A 19731-nucleotide genomic window follows, 5' to 3' on the forward strand; every position below is an offset into this window, starting at 1 on the left:
CGATCCATATACAGTTCTAAGAAATGATAGATTTCTTATATTTGTCACCCATTTCTCTTAATAGTAACATCTTGCATAACCATAGTACAAAAGCACAACCAGAATATTGGCATTGATACAGTCCATCAACCTTATTCAGATTTCACCAGTTTTACGTGCACTAATTTGTGTGTGTACGTGTATTTCCCCCATAGAAGTTTATTCTAATATAGTTCTATGCTTGAAGATAGTTTGAGTATCCTATCTTTTCTGTAATAAGGACTTGTAAAGAAATGATTTTTTTTTTCAGCTTTCTATGACCATGAGACCTCACATGCTGAAGATTTTCTTCTGAATTAACTAATTATTACAGTTATTTGTAGTATACAGCTGAGCAAACGACACAAATCTAATACACGTTTTTTGAAAAACCTTTTAAACATTTTTTTATTGGAAAAGCATCTCTTGTTGAGATGGATAGTACTTTTAAAAATCTGTGATGACGGACTTCCTTGGTGGCACAGTGGTTGAGAATCTGCCTGCCAGTACAGGGACACGGGTTCGAGCCCGGGTCTGTGAGGATCCTACATGCTGCAGAGCAACTAAGCCTGTGCACTGCAACTACTGAGCCTGCGTGCCTAGAGCCTGTGCTCCACAAGGAGAAGCCACCACAATGAGAGGCCCGCACACTGCAACGAGGAGTAGCCCCGGCTCGCCGCAACTGTAGAAAGCCCTCACGCAGCAATGAAGACCCAACGCAGCCAAAAAAAAAAAAAAAAAATCTGTGATGAAATAATTTACTGTTAGAACGAGACAGAGTTTAGTGTAAATATTAATCCCTTTTCCCCCTTTGGTAAATGTAAAACTAATAAAACTTGTTAACATAAATAAGTTTTTAAATTATTTTTTAAAATATTTATTTATTTATTTTTTGGCTGCATTGGGGCTTAGTTGCAGCACGCGGGATCTTTCATAAATTGTGGCATGCAGGCTTAGTTTCCCTGTGGCATGTGGCATTGCAAAACAGATTCTTAACCACTGGACCACGAGGGAAGCCCCAAATAAGTATCTTTAAATGAGAGAAACTTTGTTGTGGCAGGGTCTGTCAAGTATTTGAACTCCTTTTAAATTATATGCCAAAAGTCAAATGATAGTCTTTCATCGAAAATTTGTTTTAAGTATGTACCAGGCAACAGCTGAGTTATATCTGCCTTCAGTTTTGTTGTAAGCAAAAAATTGGAAACCACCTGACTTTCAAAAGGATTTGTTACCTAGTCATTAGGAGTAGAATTGCTGGGTCAGAGCACTTCAATTTTAGATATTACTAAATTGTTCTTAAAAGGGATTGGTCTAGATTTTACTCCCATGTTTGGGTTCATTTTACTCGTTCATGTTTGGGTGTTCTAGTTTTTTTTTTTCACTCCAATCTGATGGGTATGAAATTGTATATGGTGGTTTTATTTTGCATTCTCTTGATTACTAGTAAGAGTGACTATCTTTCAATATGTTTAAAGGCCATATTTCGTTTATGTTCATTTGAATTGCTTTTTCTTGCCTTTTGCCCATTTGTCATTTGGGTTGATTTTTAAATTAGTTTATAGGAGTTCTTCATATATTCTGTATATTAATCCTGGGATTATATATGCAGCAATGATCTTCTTTTAGTAAATGGCTTATTTTATTTTACAGTTCAAAAATTTTACCTATAATTGATTGGATAAATAATTGATAAGAAGGAACAAATATTACAGAAGAATTCTGAATATTATAAGCAGACACTTCCCTGTCTAGGATGCGGAGCTTAATTTCTCTCCACTGCCCTCCTTAAGTATAGGCAGTATTTAGCGAATCTTATCCAAAGAGTAGAATATGGAGAGGGGAAAAATAGTAACTTTACAGTGGAGAAACTTGGCAAGCACTACCTTGACCAAATGATCAGGGTTAACATTGCTGTGGTAAAATGTGTTGATATCATGTGCCTCCTGATATGATGTGATTAGGAGGGTATGTTGCTTCTGTGGCGTTTTTCCCAAAGCCCCGTAACCCCAATGTAATCATGAGAAAAACATCAGACAAATTGAGGAACATTCCACAAAATGCTTGATAGTACACTATCTCAAAACTGTCAAGGTCATGAAAAACGAGGAAACACTAAGAAACTGTCATAGACCAGGGGGACAAAGGAGACATGATGAATAAATGTAATGTGGTATCCTGGAACAGAAAATAGTATATTTGTGTAAAAAAATAGTATATTAGTGTAAAAAAATTAGTGTAAAAAATTAGTGTAAAAAATAGTATATTAGTGTAAAAAATTAGTGTAAAAAAAAAAGAACTTGGAATAAAGTCTGGCGTTTAGGGAATAGAAAAGTACCAATATTGGTTTCTTAGTCTGGCAAATGTATCATAGTAATTTAATATGTTAGGTGAAACTGGATAAGAGGTGTCTGGGAATTCACTGTATCATCTCTGCAACTTTTCTGTAAATCCAAAATTATATTTTTAAAAAATTTATTAAGAAATTTTTACTTAATTTTGTTGAATCTAAGATGCCATCAATTATAAGATACACCATTATTTTATGTACTACTAAGAAAGAAAAATGTTTCTAGTATTATTAAGATATTGGTATCAGTTCTAAGAAGCACCTTGATTTCAGAGATAGTAAATGAGAAAAGAAAGGCATGTCTTCGAACAGATGAAATATGGTCTTTTCTTAAATTGGTAATGCATTCAAAAGCTACAAAGGGATATATGATAGAAAGTTTTCCTTTCCCTCTCTCGGAATAGTCTGTCATCAGTTGTGTAGCTTTCCAGATATGTTAGCAGCATATATAAACAATTGCATATTTTGTATGTTCTTCCTCCTTCCTTTTTACATAAGAATGGCATATTTCCCCAATGATCTGTACTTTGCTTTTCCCTCTCCATCCTCACTGAGCAGCATATCTTAGAGATTCATACCAGTACATTTGAAAAAAAAATTCTTTGGTATTCCATTGCCTGGTTGTGTCTTAATTTATATAAAGGTGTTGAATGACCTTGTACACATGTCATTTCACACATTTCTGGGTGTATTTTTAGGTTTAGTTCTCAGAAGTAAAATTGCTTTATCAGAGGGATATGTGCATTTTAGATTTTGTCAGGTATTGCCAAAAAGCTTTCCATAGAGATTTAGCCAACTTACATTACCACCAGCAATTATGGCTTGTCTTTAACTTTCTTTATGGTGTGTTTTTAACAGAAATTTAAATTTTAATGTAGTCAATTTTGTCACTTTTTTTCCTTTATGGTTTGTGCTCTTTTTGTTATATTAAAAAATTCCTTTCCTTTACTGACCTTGTCAAGATATTCTCCTGTATTTCTTCCTCAGCGTTAAAAAATATTTGCTTTTTCACTTTTTTTTTTCTTTTTTTTTTTTGCAGTATGCGGGCCTCTCACTGTTGTGGCCTCTCCCATTGCGGAGCACAGGCTCCGGACGCGCAGGCTCAGCGGCCATGGCTCACGGGCCCAGCCGCTCCGCGGCATGTGGGATCTTCCCGGACCGGTGCATGAACCTGTGTCCCCTGCATCAGCAGGCGGACTCTCAGCCCTTGCACCACCAGGGAAGCCCTGCTTTTTCACTTTTTGATCTTTCTTCTACCTGTAATTTATTTTTATGTATAGTTTGTTATGACCTAATTTAGTTATTTTTATTTGGTAAGCAGTTGTCCCAGTCCCATTTATATAATAGTATACTTTCCTCCCTACAGATTTGAAATATACCTTAGTTACATAAAACTTCAAATTTCTCCTGGTTGTTTTTAGCCCTTTGTTCCTTTTATTTCAACAAAAATCCTTGTTGAGATTTTTGATTGGAATTTCACCTGATATTGAGATTAGCCTGGAGAAGTTCGTCATGTTTATCAATAGTCTTATCATCTAGAACATGCTTTATATTTCCACTTATTTAGATACCTTTTATGTCTTTAAGTAAATTCTTATAACTTTTTTCCAAATGGTCTCACATACTTTTATTGGATTTACCCCTAGATGTATAATTTTGTTGCTGTTGCTAAACCTAATTGATTACTGTAGTACATAGGAATGAAATTTTTATTTTTATTTTTATCAGTATTATCATTATAACAGTAAGCAATATTTAGCTCATAAGTCTCTATGGTTATCTGGGTGACTTGGCTGATCTCTAGTGAGTTTACCTGTATGGGTCTAGGCAGGAGCTTAGCTGGGCTTATCTGGTAGGGATGGGGTGTCGAAACTCTCTAATCCTCCTTGAACCAGAAACTGTCCGATTCTTACCATCGTTGTGATGGTAGAAGTGCAAAAGCAGAATTGATTTTCTTATATATTGAACTTATATCTAGGAAACCTTCTGAAATTCTTGTAGTATTTAGAGCTTGTGAATTCTACTAAGTTTTCTATGTTGATAATCATGCTGCCAATAAGTTGTAATAGTTTCTTTTTTTTAAATAAATTTATTTATTTTTGGCTGCACTGGGTCATCAATGCTGCACGCGGGCTTTCTCTAGTTGCGGCGAGCGGGGACCACTCTTCATTGCGGTGCACGGGCTTCTCATCGCAGTGGCTTCTCATGTTGCGGAGCATGGGCTCTAGGTGCGTGGGCTTCAGTAGCTGTAGCACGCGGGGTCAGTAGTTGTGGCTTGCGGGCTCTAGAGCGCAGGCTCAGTAGTTGTGGCGCATGGGCTTAGTTGCTCTGCAGCATGTAGGATCCTCGCGGACCAGGGCTCGAACCCGTGTCCCCTGCATTGGCAGGCAGATTCTTAACCACTGCGCCACCAGGGAAGCCTGTAATAGTTTATTTCTGATCTGTATACTCTGTGCTTCTTTTTCTTGTCTAATTATTGAATTGTTTAAGGTCTATAGGACATTGTTGAACAGTCTTGTTTCTGACTTCAAAGAAATCTTCTAGAATAGTGCCTGGCACATAGTAGGTGACCAGTGATCATATAGCTTTTGTCCTTTAATCTGTTAATATGTTAAGTTACACTGATAGACTTTCTAATTGTTTGACCATCCTTATATCCCTGAAATGAACTCAATTTGGCCATGATATATTTTTTAATGTAGATTTTCTGGATTTGATTTGGTAATATTTTGTTTTGGGTTTTTATATCTATGTTCATGAGGTTTTCTTTTGGCAAGGGTATCACATTTTGTCTATTGTCTTTATTTTGTCTTCACCCTTGAATGCTGATATGTTTGGGGACAGAATTTAAGACCGTCTGTATAGAAGACTGGCCAGTTCAGGGAGTTGGGCTGAGCTACTGTAGGAATAAGCTTGGATGAGAATTTAATCTAGGGCATCATTGGCCTAGGGATAGAAGAGGGACAAAATGGGGAGAGAAGAGGGACAAAAATGGGAGTGATTTTGTAGGCTGAGTGAATGGGGTGAGGTAAAGGAAGAGTTGATAAGTTTTGAAAGGTAGGGTGGATGATGACAAAATTGTGGGGGGAAAAAAGAAAAACCAAGAGGTAAAAAGAAGTGGATTTAATTACTTAATTTTTTTTTTAATTACTTAAATTTTTAATACAGGAAATATTGGTCTGAAAGGGGTCTGGCTTTGTGCTAGAAATATAGTTTGGGCAGTTGTTATCATATAGACGCTAGAGGAAGCTGTGAATGCATATGGGATTGCATCTAGGGGGATCATAGAGAACTGGATTCAGGACAACTGCAAGGACAGAGCCCAGGATTTGAGCAAAGGAATTGTGCCTTTTATGGAGTCTTTCAAGGTAGATGACTTATTATTTTTTACAAATGTGAGGGATCCATATTACCTTGTGGTAGTTTTGATTATCATTATGGATGGTTATAGTAGGATATTCTAAACATTAAAGCATATAGCACTCGTGATAGTTATAGATTTATTATTTTTAAGTAATTAGGACATGTGCTTAATCTGTTACATTTTAGGGCTATTACTATAAATTTTCATGATGAACTTTTCTCATTGTATGTTGATTTTAAAGAATTATTAGATCAAAAATTTCTAACTAAAAATGAAAGTTTAGAATGTAGAAAATTTTTAGTATTGGTGTCAAAAATTCAGCCACTTACTTCAACACCTAGAAATTCCAAGATTGTATGTGGAAGATTTGTTCTTAATTCGGAGTATGTATTAGAATCATTTGTGGAGCTTTTAAAGACACTAATGCAATGCTGGGTCCCATCTGAGAGTGGTTAGTGTTGTGGCCCTATCATTTATCGTTTGTTTTTTAAGCCTCTATGGGTGATTTTGTTGTATACTCCAGTTGAGAACCCTATATCATGGATTTGGGCAGGGGCTAAATTTGTCAGTGTATTTTTTTCTTGGTTATATAGTTAACTTCTTTGCTTAATACTGTGACAGCAGAGGCCAGAATACCAGCAGATTAGTTGATCTGTCCTCCTCAGTGAGACTACTTGCGTTTTTATGTGAACTTGAATTATGAAACAAAATTCAATAGCAGGTTAGTCTGGGCTCAGATTACTAAGAGGACTAGTTAAATAAAATATGGTATGTCCACACAATGGAGTACTATAAATGGAGTAGCTATAAAAAGGAATGAGGATAATCTACATATCAGCTATGTGGTCATCTCAAGACTATATTGTTAAATGGAAAAAGCAAGGAGCAAAACAATGGCATTGTATGCTACTAGTTTTCAAATAAGGGGGCTATACAAATATATACACCTACATTTTTGTGTATATACATAGACCAAACAAAGGAATGATAAACCAAAAACTAAGAAAAATGATTACTCTAAGGAAAGGGAGGGAATGGGGTGGCAGAAACAGGTATAGAACCTAGACTTCTGAATGTACTTTGTGGATTAGGTTTTAGAATCATGCAAATGCTTTACCATATTATAAAACAAAAATGAAATAAAATTAGAGAAAAAAGGTAATTCCTAAATGCAAAATGAAACGTGAACCTAAATGTATATCAAGTTTGAGGCTGAAGCACATAGAGACTATTTCAGGTCACCTTGAAGCATAGTAATTTGGATGTTTATAGTGGTATATACTCCCAAGGATAAGGAACTGCAAAGATATCATAAACTGTTTCTAGTAATCGTATAACTGGTAGTAATATTGGTATTGTTATTCTGGAGGTGTGTATCATAAAGTAAACAAGTGAATACTTATATTGGATAGAGACCCTAGATTTTTGAATGGAAAAGAGATATAATCAGAGAGTTGGGTAAGAATTCTAGGATCCTAAATTTGAGTTGGAAATGTCAGTATGAGCTCATGATGTATTTTTTCCCTTTTAAAAATGTATTTCCTAATTCTCTCTACTGAAAAATCTCAGAAATTAAGCTAGGTAGCATTAAGCACTTCTAGTGTCAGACTTTGTTCTCTTAAAAAATAATTCTCACTAGAAGGAACCTGGGGTACATTGGAAAAATGTCTTATTTCAGGTTGGAGTCAGAAAATCTATAGTATGAGCCTGGAACATATTATCATATCACATCACAAGCTATTGGGGAGATTTGTTTCTATCAATGGCAGAATAGCTTTTTCTAAGGCAGCACTCCAACTGAGAACAACTAGAAAAGCTGGAAAAACATTTTTTTAAAGTCTGTTTGGAGGCTTTGGAGAGTGAGCAAGGCAGACAACAAGGACTTGAGAGGCCAAAATTTTGGAGGAAAGGAGAGCACAGAGGGGTGAGGCCAACTTTTGGTATAGGTTTCCCCATGGAGTGATTGGCTGATTTGAAACATAGCTAAGAGGCTGAGCAGAAAGTGGTGGCAGAGAGGCTGAGATTCTAAGCAGAGATTTTGGTAGTCATGCAGAATTGGGGGACAGAATTGGAGTTCAGAGCTTGCAAAGAATGACAGGCACTGGAAAACACCCCAAGCTTTTAGCTGAGAACCCTTAAGGATAGACTACACTTTATGCTTAAGGGTGAACTCAAAATAGATCAGCTCTCAAAAAAAGCTGAAGCCAAGCTTTCAAATCACCTCAATCCTTGATTGGATTAAGATCTGTTCCTAGCTTTGTTGCTTGCTAGAAGCAGATATAAATCTTCTCTGGAGGAAGACACTGTCATCAATCATTGATTCAGGTTATCTGTATAATTTTTATATACTTAGTGATAATATATGATGTATTTATATGTAACTATATATAGTATATATTTATAATGTGGTAAATATTTATAAAACTTAGTCTGGCATTCAATTTAAAAAAAGGTGTATAAAAGTGAAAGAACTGACTGAAAATCAAGAGAGAAAATAGATAATTGAAAAGACCCATAGGGAGACTTCCAGTACAGATGAGATGGTATATACCCATTTTTCCCAGCTAAATCCAACTATAAGTCCTGGAATTTGTGCAGAAGACAACCAAAGGAGAACTGTGAATGGTTCTAGGAAGGTGATCTGGTTCGGGACCATAGGACTGAAAGAACAGCATAGCCATAGCATTTTGCATTCCCCCCACAAAAGAAGGCCACTTAGTTCTGGTGTTTCCTGGCCTCCCCATCCTGACCTAACAACAGAACACAGTCCAGGTAGGTTCATGCCTCCCCTGAATCAAATAGGAGTCCCTCTGAAAACATCATGCAAATTCGATACCATTGGCAAGGGGGATCAACTATGAGCCCCCACTGAATATGAGTGCTGAGGAGAAGCATACTCCTTCCCACCTGTCTTGAGACTTCCCTTTTCTGCTGAGAGATATCAAGGCAGGTGGGCAGAACTGACAAGAGAGACTCTGCTACAGTAAGTATTCTAGTCTGAGAAGCATCTTTCTCCTTGAGGGCTTGAGACTCTCCTTCCCAACCCAAAGACCCCAAGGTGGGCACTACTGGCAAAAAGGACACAGCTACAACTGGCCTAGTCCTAAGTCTCTTTGGCTGTGTGGGCTTGAGCTGCTTCTCTCCTGCCCAAGAGACACAGGGGCAGATGGGTGGAACTGGCAAGAGGGGTCCAGCTGTAGCAAAGGGCACATTCTGGGAGGCCTGTTTGTCTCTGTGGACTTATGACTTGCCTTTACTACTCAGAGACACTTGGAAACTGAGGGGAAACCTAGGGCCATTACAGACTTTCCCCACCAAGAGGCACTTGGCAACACTCCTTTTGCCCCCTCAGGCAGCACTAGCAGGGACCAGCGGGAGCCCAGTGGTACCAGATAAACAAAGCAAGCCAAATAAGACCACAAAGGCTCTGAAAATTAACCTGCCATTTGAACAATAGCCCAGAAAAGTAGGCCAAGATCCACATGCTAAAACTAAACAGGGTGACAACCTGCTAAAATAAAAGATTTAATAAGACCCTATGTTAGTGATGTTCTAACATAATAGAAAAAATATTCAAGATACAATAGAAAATCACTCATCATACCAATAACAAAGGAAACTGCAACTTGAATTAGAAAAGGCAACAGACACCAACACATGGTGAATCAGATGTTGGAATTTTCTCAGAATTTTAAACTAGCTATTATAAAAATGCTTCAAAATCAATTTAAAATATCTTGAAACAAAAAAACAAAATCTTAGCAACAAACCAAATAAAATTAATTAGAACCAAATTTAAAATGATATTAGAACCAAATGGAAATTTTAGAATTGAAAAACACAGTAGCAGCAACAACAATGAAAAAGTGGCTGGATGGGCTCAATAGTAGAGTGACCATGAATAATAGATGGTAGCATCAGTAAACCAGAGAACAAAACCATAGAATTCACCCAATCTAAACAGAAAACAGACTAGAAAAAATGATCTATGAAGGACAAAAGATACAGCATTCGTGTTATTGAAGTCCCAGAAGGAAAAGAGAGAATGGGGCTGAAAGAGTATTTGAAAGAAATATGGCTGAAATTTTACCAAATTTGGCAAAAGAGACAAATCTACAGACCCAAGAAACTGTGCAAATCCCATATAGGATAAACCCAAGGAAATCTACACCAAATGCATCTTGAATTAAACTCTTGAAATCTAAAGGCACAGGACACAAGATTAATATACAGAAGTAAACTGCTTTCCTGTGTATCAGCAATGAAGAAGTAGAATTTGAACTTAGGAACAATGCCATTTACATCAGCACTCCCAAAAGTGAAATACTGGGGATAAGTCTAACAAAATATGTATAAGATCTATATGAAGAAATCGACAAAACTCTGATGAACAAAATCAACGAAGAACTAAATAAATGGAGAGATGTTGCTTGTTCATGGATCAAAAGACTCAGTGTTGTCTTTTGATCTAAGATCAGTTCTTCCCAACTTGATCTATAAATTCAATGTAATCCTATTCAGAATCTTAGCAAATTATTTTGTGGATATTGACAAACTGATGCTAAAGTTTATATGGAGAGACAAGAGACCCAGAATAGCCAACATAAGATTGAAGGAGGAGGGCAAAGTTTGAGGGCTGACACTACCTGACAGCAAGGCTTACTATAAAGCTACAATGGTACCACAAGACATTGTGGTATTGGTGAAGGAATAGACAGATAAGTGGAATAGAATAGAGGGCCAGAAACCTAAAGACAAAAAAAAAAGTCTTGAAAGTAGCCAGGTAGAAATGATGCAGTACCTATGGGGAATACCAATTCAAATAACAATAGATTTCTCATTTGAAACCATGGGTGCCATTGGAAGTGGCACAATATTTCAAGTGCTGAAATAAAAGAACTGTCAATTTTGAATTCTGTATCTAGCACAGTTGTCACTCAGGAAATAAAGGGAAATAAAACATTCTCAGGTGATGAAAAACTAAAAGAAGTTGTTGCTAGCAGACCTAAAGAAACAATAAAGGAACGAATCGTGGAGCGTCAGGAAAGAGATGATGGAGAGGGTAGAAATATCGACTCATACAATAATAGACTCTCCTTTTCCTCCTGAATTTTAGCAGTCATTGATGATTGAATCAAAAACATAAAACCATTTGATACTAAATATGATGGTAGTAAAGATAAAGGACCTAAATGGAAGTGAGGTTTCCATACTCCACTCAAAGTGGTAAAACGTTATTACTAGAAGACTGTTGGGCTTCCCTGGTGGTGCAGAGGTTAAGAATCTGCCTGCCAGTGCAGGGGACATGGGTTTGAGCCCTGGTCTGGGAAGATCCCACATGCCGCAGAGCAGCTAAGCCCATGTGCCACAACTACTGAGCCTGTGCTCTAAAGCCCACGAGCCAAACTACTGAGCCCGCATGCTACAACTACTGAAGCCCACCTGTCTAGAGCCTGTGCTCCACAACATGAGAAACGACTGCGATGAGAAGCCTGTGCACTGCAACGAAGAGTAGCCCCCGCTCGCCACAACTATAGAAAGCCCGTGTGCAGCAATGAAGACCCAATGCAGCCAAAAATAAATAAAATAAATTTATTTAAAAAAAAGATTGTTATAAATCACATATGTATATTCTAATACCTAGAGTAACCACTGAGAAAACTATACAAAAAGATAAAAACAGTATACATAAGTCAAGGTAAAATCTTTAAAAATGTTCAAATGACCCACAGGAAGGCAAAAGAGAGAAACAGAAGAACGAGATCCAGAGAAAACAAATATAAAACAACAGATAGAGTGGGAGACTTAAGCCTTAACATATCAGTAGTGATGAAAAAACGTGACCAAGTTATATGCTGCTTCTGGGAAAGTCACTTCAAATTCAACAATGTAGTAGGTAGAAAGTAAAAGAATGGAAAAATTATACCATATAAACATTACTTTTAAAAAGAGCAGGAATGGCTTTATTAATATTTTATAGATTAGATTTTAGAGTATAGAAAATTACCAGAGACAAAGAGACATTACATAAAGATAAAAATAACAGATTAAACATTGGCAGGGATTAAGGATAGTGAGTGTGTGAGGAAGATGTGGGAGGCAGGTGTGTGTGGTTATTAAAGGGCAATATGAGGAATCCATGTATTTTTGGAACTGTGCATATCTTGACTGTGGTGGTGGATACATGAGTCTACACAGGTGACAAAATTGTACAGAACTTACACAAACACACATACATGTACACACATAAGTAAAATTGTGGAAATCTGAATAAGATTGATTTATCAATGTCAGTATTATTGTTGTGACATTATACTGTAGTTTTGGAAAAGTGTTACTATTTGAGGAAATTGCTTAAAGTGTACAAGGAATCACTGTATTTTTTCTAACTGCATGTGAATCTATTATTTCAACTAAAATTTAAATTATTTAAAAAAAAGAGGCTCAGGGAGACTAAGAAGACATAATAACTAAATGCAGTGTAGGATTCTGGATTGGCTCTTGGAACAGGAAAAGGACATTAGTGGAGGCACACACACACCAGGAAGCCAGCAGTCGTAATGATTAGAAACAGGCTTTGAGATAAATAATAACTATCTTTAAGAATTTAAGTGACAAGATGAACAATTTCATCAGAGAATTAGAAAGTATAGAAAAGAAATTAGTGGAAACTGAAAATACATTTACTGATTTTAGGAACCTTAGACACAGATGAAGAGAAAATCAGTGGGTTGCAAAATATATTGGAATAAAATAACTGGACAGAAATACAGAGAGACAAAGGGATGAAAAATACCTAATCATTCCCTCTCTCTGTATGTGTGTCTCTGTCTCACACACACAAACACACTCACATACACAGTTTATTTCCTTGAAGCACTTGAGAATAAGCTGTGTGTGTGTGTGTGTGTGTGTGTGTGTGTGTGTGTATGTGTATGTATGTATCATGGCTCTTGACCCTTTAAAATACTTTAGCATGTATTTTCTAAGAATAGTGATTAAGAGACTTAAGATTTAAGTCTTAAGGTATAGTTTTCACCATCAGTAAGTCTGACACTGATATAATGCTTTTATATACTGTTTGTACTCCCCATTGTCAACTGACCGAATAATGACCTTTCTGTCATTTCCCTGCCTCCAGTACAAGATCCAGTCTAGGGTTAGGTATTGCATCTGATTGTCATGTCTCTTGAGCCTGCTTTAATCTGGAACAAGGTTGTCAGCACACCTTTTCTGTAAAGGACCAAATAGTAAGTATTTTTGGCTTTGTCTCAATCACAACTGCTCACTTCTGCTATTGTAGCACTGAGCAGCCATTGCCAGTAAGTGTGCAAAAGATTGTGGCTGTGTTCCAATAAGATTTTCATGAACAAATGGCAGGCTGGATTTTGCCCAAGGACTATAGTTCGCCAGCTCCCGATCTAAAACATTTCTACTGCCTTTCTTTGTTGTTCTTTTTAATGATATTGGCATTTTTTCATAAATACAGCCCCCCGGTTTTAATTCACTTTTTAAAATTTTGCTTTTGTTTCATGTTTCCTCATGGTTAGATTCAAGTTATGCATCCTTGGCTGGGATGCTGCTTAGGTGGGGAGGTATCCTTCTCATGGTATCACATGTGGAGGCATACAATGCCTATCTGTCCCTTATTTTTTATATTTTATTTTCCTGTTTGAGATATTGTCTTATTTTTCCACTAATTCCTCCTTGCAACCGTTAAGCAGTATGTGAGGAGACGCTTTAAGACCATGCACATATCCTGCTCCTCATCAGATTTTCTTCCTGCTTTTTTACATCCATTGATATTAAAAATACTTTAATACTCCTCTCTCAGCAACTAACAGAAGAAAGATTTGAAAACACTTGGCCTAATTGACATATAGAGAATACTGCACTATACAGTTACTGTACTCTTCTAATGTTCATGAATCGAAGAAGAAACCACCCCAGTAATTTGAAAATATTTCAAACCGGATGGTAATGAAAATATTTTATCTCAAAGCTTTGGGATACCACTAGTGCCATGCTGAGAATGAAAGTTACAGCTTTAAATGCATACATTAAAAAAGAAGAAAGATTGAATCAGTGATCTAAGTTACCAACTCAAGAAAATAGAAAAAGCACTACAAAATATAAAGCCATGGGAATGAAATAATATAGATAAGAGAACAATTAATATAAAACCTATGCAATACAGAGGCTTAACAAAGGTAAGCATTAAAAGACTAGTAAAATTGATAAACTGCTAGAGAGATTGATAAAGAGAAAAAGAAACAGAAATTACTGATATCAGTGATGATAAAGGGGCCATCACTATAGATCCTACAGACATTGGAAAAATCATACGAGGATATTATTAACAAGTTTATTCCAATAAATTTGAAAAATTTAAATGGAGTGGTAAGCTCTAGTAAAACTAATTTACTAAAAAGACAACTCCAGGCCCAGATGACTTCAATAGTGAATTCTTGCAAACTTTTATAGGACCAATCTTACACAGACTCTTCTAGAACATAGGAAGAGAGGTGAAATCCATTGTTTTTATGCAGCCAGCATGTTTGTTATCAAAACCTGACAAAGAAGGAAAGCAGCAGGTCAGTCTAACTTACAAACATATTAAAAAAAATTAAACAAAATATTTGCAAACTGTATCCAGCAAAATATAAAAAGAATCATGACCAAATTGAACCCAACTTTGGGTTTCTTGGATTTGAGAAATTCAAGGTCGATTTAACAGAATAAAGGAGAAAAACCAAATGACCGTTTCATTAGATGGACAGTTTTTTAAAAAGAAAATAGAGTTCAGTACTCATTAGTGGTAAAAAAAAAAAATCTTTAGTTTAAAGAATAGGGACTTCCCTGGTGGTCTGGTGGTTAAGACTCTGCACTCCCAATGCAGGGGGCCCGGGTTTGATCCCTGGTCAGGGAGATCCCTGGTCAGGGAACTAGATCCTGCATGCTGCAACTAAGAGCCTGCATGCCACAACTAAAAGATCCCAATGCTGCAACTAAAAATCCCACATGCCGCAACTAAAAGATACCACATGCCACAACTAAAGATGCCACATGCTGCAACGAAGATCCAGCATGTGGCAACGAAGATCCCACGTGCTGCAACTAAGATCTGGTGTAGCCAAATAAATTTAAAAAAAGAAAGAAAGAAAAAATAGAAAATTACTTCCTTAATCTGGTGAAGACTTCACACAAAGAATTTAGGGTAAATATCACACTGTAGGGTGAAATATTGAAAGCTTTCACCTGAGATTGGGAACAAGACAGGAACACTTACCATTACCAGTTCTTTTCAGTGTAATAATGGAGATCTTAACCAGTTGTAATAAGACAAGAAGATAATAAAATATAATTAAAATGTTAGAAAGGAGAAAATAAAATAGTAATTTTTTTTTTACAGATAATATGCCTGTATTGTTCATAGTTTTTGCCTGGGATAACCAGGAGAATGGTGTTCCAATCATAGAGATGATAGTTTCGTTGTAAAAAATATATGCAGTTGGTACTTAAGGCTTTGAGACAGTTTGAGATCACTTACCCAGTGACTTTAGGTAGAGAAGCAGACTGAGGTTGGAGCCTTGGGGCATTCCTACATTTAGATATTGGGATAAGCAGTTGGACTTACTAAAGGGGACTGAGAAGAAGCTGCCTGTGTGTCCAGAGTGTAGGGTTTGGGAAACCAAGTGGAGAAAGTGTTTTAAGAAAGAGGGAGGCGCCCTGATTTCGAACTATATTACGAAGCTACAGTAATCAAAACAGTATGGTACTGGAACAAAAACAGACATATACATCAGTGGAACAGAATACAGAGCCCAGAAGTGAGTTCACACTTATATGGGCAATTATCTATGATAAAGGAAGCAAGAATATACAATGGGGAAAAGACAACCTCTTGAATAAATGGTATTGTGAAAACTGGATAGCTACATGCAGAAGAATCAAACTGGACTACTCTCACACCATGCACAAAAATAAATTCAAAATGAATTAAAGACTTAAATATAAGACATGAAACCATAAAACTTCTACAAGAAAACATAGGCAGTATGCTCTTTGACATCACTCTTAGTTTTTTTGGATATGTTTCCTCAGGCAAGGGAAGCAAAAGCAAAAATAAACAAATGGGACTACATCAAACTAAATATCTTTTGCACAGTGAAGGAAACTGTCAACAAAACAAAAAGGCCACCTACTGAGAGAGAAGGTATTTGCAAATGGTATTTTCAATATGAGGTTAATATCCAAAATATACAAAGAACTCATACAGCTCAATATGAAAAAACAAAGAAACAACCTGACTAAAAAACGGGCAGAGGATCTGAATAGACATTTTTCCAAAGAAAACATACAGATGGCCAACAGCACATGAAATGATGCTCAACATCACTAATCATCAGGTAAATACAAATCAGAATCACAATGAGATATCACCTCATACCATTCAGAATGGCTATTTTCAAAAAGACAACAAATAACAAGAATTGGTGAGGATGTGGAGAAAAGGGAACCCTGTGCACTGTTGGTGGCAATGTAAATTGGTGCAGCCACTATGGAAAACAGTATGAAGATTCCTCAAAAATTAAAAAGAGCCACCATATGATCCAACAATTCCTCTTCTGGGTATTTTATCCAAAGAAAAGAAAACACCAATTAGAAAAGATATATATATATCCCTATGTTCACTGCAGCATTATTTACAGTAGCCAATATATGGAAGCAACCTAAGTGCCCATCAATAGATGAATGGATAAAGCTGTGGTGTATAAATACAATGGAATATTACTCAGCTGTAAAAAGAATGAAATCTTGCCATTTGTGACAACGTGGATGGACCTAGAGCATATTATGCTAAGTGAAATAAGAGAAAGACAAATACTGTATGAGTTCACTTACATGTGGAATCTAAAAAACAAAACAAATAGAGTTGTATATACAGAGGACAAACAGGTGGTTGCTAGAGGGGAGGGGAGTGGAGGAGGAGAGAAATAAGTGGAGATTAAGAGGCACAAACTTAGAGTTGCAAATGAATCACAGGTATGAAATGTACAGCGTGGTGACTATAGCCAATAACTATGTAATATCTTTGTATGATGACATATTGTACCTGGACTTATCATTGTGATAATTTTGAAATGTATAGAAGTATTAAAACACTATGTTGTGTAACAGGAACTAACATAGTGTTGTAGGTTGATTATACTTCAGAAACAAACAGAAAAAGAGATCAGATTTGTGGTTACCAGAGGCAGGGGGTGGGGGGAGGGGGAATTGAATGAAAGTAGTCAAAAGGTACAAAATTCTAGTTATAAGATAAGGAAGTACTAAGGATGTACATGATACATTTAATTAACACTGCTGTATGTTATATATGAGAGTTGTTAAGAGACTAAATCCTAAGTGTTCTCATCACAAGGAAAAACTTTGTTTTCTATTTCTTTAATATTGTATCTATATGAGATGATGGATATTCACTAAATTTATTGTGATAATCATTTCATGAAGTATGTAGGTCAAATCATTATACTATACACCTTAAACTTAGGTAGTGCTGTATGTCAATTATCTCAATAAAATTGGAAGAAAACAAAAGATTAAATGCAAAAAAAAAAAGGGAGTCATCAGCTACTTCAGATGTGTAAGAGAGTGAAGTAAGAAGGGATCTGAGAATGAAATAAGGGATCTGAGAATTTACTCCTCTATACCTTAACAGAAGGATTTCAGAGGAGGGGTGAGGGTTAGACCCCATTGGAATGAGGTTAAGAAATTACAAGGTAAGAGTATTGTCAGCGAGAGTAGATAATTATTTGTGGTTTTTTCTTTGTTTGTTTTTTGGTTTGTTTGGGGTTTTTTTTGGCTGCACTGTGCAGCTTGCAGGATCTTATTTCCCATACCAGGGATTGAACCCACACCCTTGGCAGTGAAAGCATGAAGTCCTAACCACTGGACCTCAGGGAATTCCCAACAGTAGATAATTCTTAAGAAGACCTTTGTTGTAAAAGTAAAAAAAAAAAAAAAAAAAAAAGTAGTGAATAGCTTGAGAACATGAGAAGGGAGTTTGTTTTTTAAGAAGGGAATCCAGCAGCTAGTCTTACGCTTATCCAGTAGATAGAAAAAGTATAGCATGGGGTTTAGAATTAGGTTTGTTCTGGTGAGGCCCTTGATTGAGTAGAGTTTTAGAATTCTGCACCCAGGTAGAGGTTGTGACCCTATCCATTGTAACTAGGGTTAAGGCAAAGTACCTGCATTTAGTAATGGTAAGAAAATATAGGTCTCTCCTGATTTATTTCTTCTTTCCTCAGCTATTCACTTTGTGTCATTAGGATGCCAGACACACTTCTAGGCACTAGAAATAATGAACAGAGCAGACAAAAGTCCTTGCTGTCATGAAATTTACATTCCACTGGTGGTAAATAGATGTGAAACAAGTGAAGTAATCAATTGATCGTCAGCTAAAATTGAAGAGAGAGAAGAGGGTTTGGAAAGGTGAAAGATAATAAGGTATAACAGAGAATTGGCCAGGGAAATGAAAGGATTGATTGTCCCACAGTGCTGGGAACCTACTTGAGATATGTGTTTATAAATGTAAAGTGAGACCAGTCAGCACAGTGTTGTGTCACTAGCCTTATTTAGCTGCTTGGTTTCATATACAGAGTAAGCAGAGAGTTGGATTCAGTCAGGTTTAGGGTTTGCCATATGTATAACTGCAGTTTATTAAGATACCACTGAGTGTAAAATGCACCCTTATGTACTTCTAAGAAAGAAAAAACATTTAAACTACGAACTGCCGTTGGTTTTACAATGCATCCTGATATCTGAGCTGTTAAGAAAAACATGTTCATCTTGGAGTTGCACAGTCCAATATATTGCTGAAGGGGTATATTGCTGAGGCTGTGGGAATACTGGGAGACCTGAGAGCAGAGAATATTTATACCTAGATGATGGAAGTGTAAGATGGTATAACCACTTAGGAAACAATTTGGCAGTTTCTTTAAATTTACGTGTATATCTATACTTTGATCCAATGATTCCTTTTTTATGTTTTTATCCAAGAGAAATGTCCACACAAGGGCTTGTGCACAAGTGTTCTTAGCAGCTTTGTTCATAAGCATCTATAACTACATAATCCAAGTGTCTATCAACAGGAAAATGGATAGACATGTTGTGGTATATTCATACAGTAGAATACTACACAGCAATAGGAAGGAACAAACTATTGATACACACTGTACTCAGAAACATGCTGATCGAAAGAAGCAAGGCACAAAAGTGTCTCTGCATGATTCCATTAAATCAGGTTCTATAAATCAGGTCTGCAATGATAGAAACAAGATCAGTGTTGAGAAGGAGTGCCTGCAAAGAGGTCTGAGGGAACTTTGGGGGGTGACAGAACTGTTTTATATCTTGTTTTGGGGTTTTATATGTGTATAAATTTGTCAAAACTTACCAAATTGTACATTTATGTTGGCTGCATTTTATTATATATAAATTACTCCTCATTAAGGTTGATTTAAAAATTTGGTTGGAAGGAGTCAAATCAGTATAGCAGTCATTATTCTAAATGTGAATAGATTATACTGTGTCAGTAAAACTGTCAGACTAGGTTGAGAAACAAAACCTAACCACGTCCTGTTCAGAAGAAACAAACTTTTGCTCTCTACCCTTGACCTCACTGTGGCCCCCAGGTGTGCCATGTGCTTTCCAGGACCTATGGCGGAGTAGAAGGACATGACCTCCCCCCTTCTCATGGAAAAACCAAAATCATGGCTTACTGCTGAACAACCCCTGACAAAAAATTTTTGGAGTCTATCAAAAAAGATACCCTACATCCAAATACAAAGAAGAAGCCAGAAGAAGATGGTAGGAGGGATGCAATCACGATAAAATCAAATCCCATACGTGCCAGGTGGGCAACCCACAAACTGGAAAATAATTATAAAAATAATTATACCACAGGGGTGAAAGTTCCGAGCCCCACATCAGGCTCCCCAGC

The 19731-nt window shown here is 36.5% G+C and overlaps 1 protein-coding gene across 3 annotated transcripts in view; it reads left to right on the forward strand.

The window, feature by feature from the left end:
* Positions 1–19731, forward strand: part of ATRN (attractin) — a 174862-nt gene that overhangs the window by 21084 nt on the left and 134047 nt on the right. The window lies entirely within an intron of this gene.

This window comes from Monodon monoceros, unplaced genomic scaffold, assembly GCF_005190385.1.
Source record: "Monodon monoceros isolate NGI ecotype Baffin Bay Population unplaced genomic scaffold, NGI_Narwhal_1 Super_Scaffold_13, whole genome shotgun sequence".
NCBI lineage: Eukaryota > Metazoa > Chordata > Mammalia > Artiodactyla > Monodontidae > Monodon > Monodon monoceros.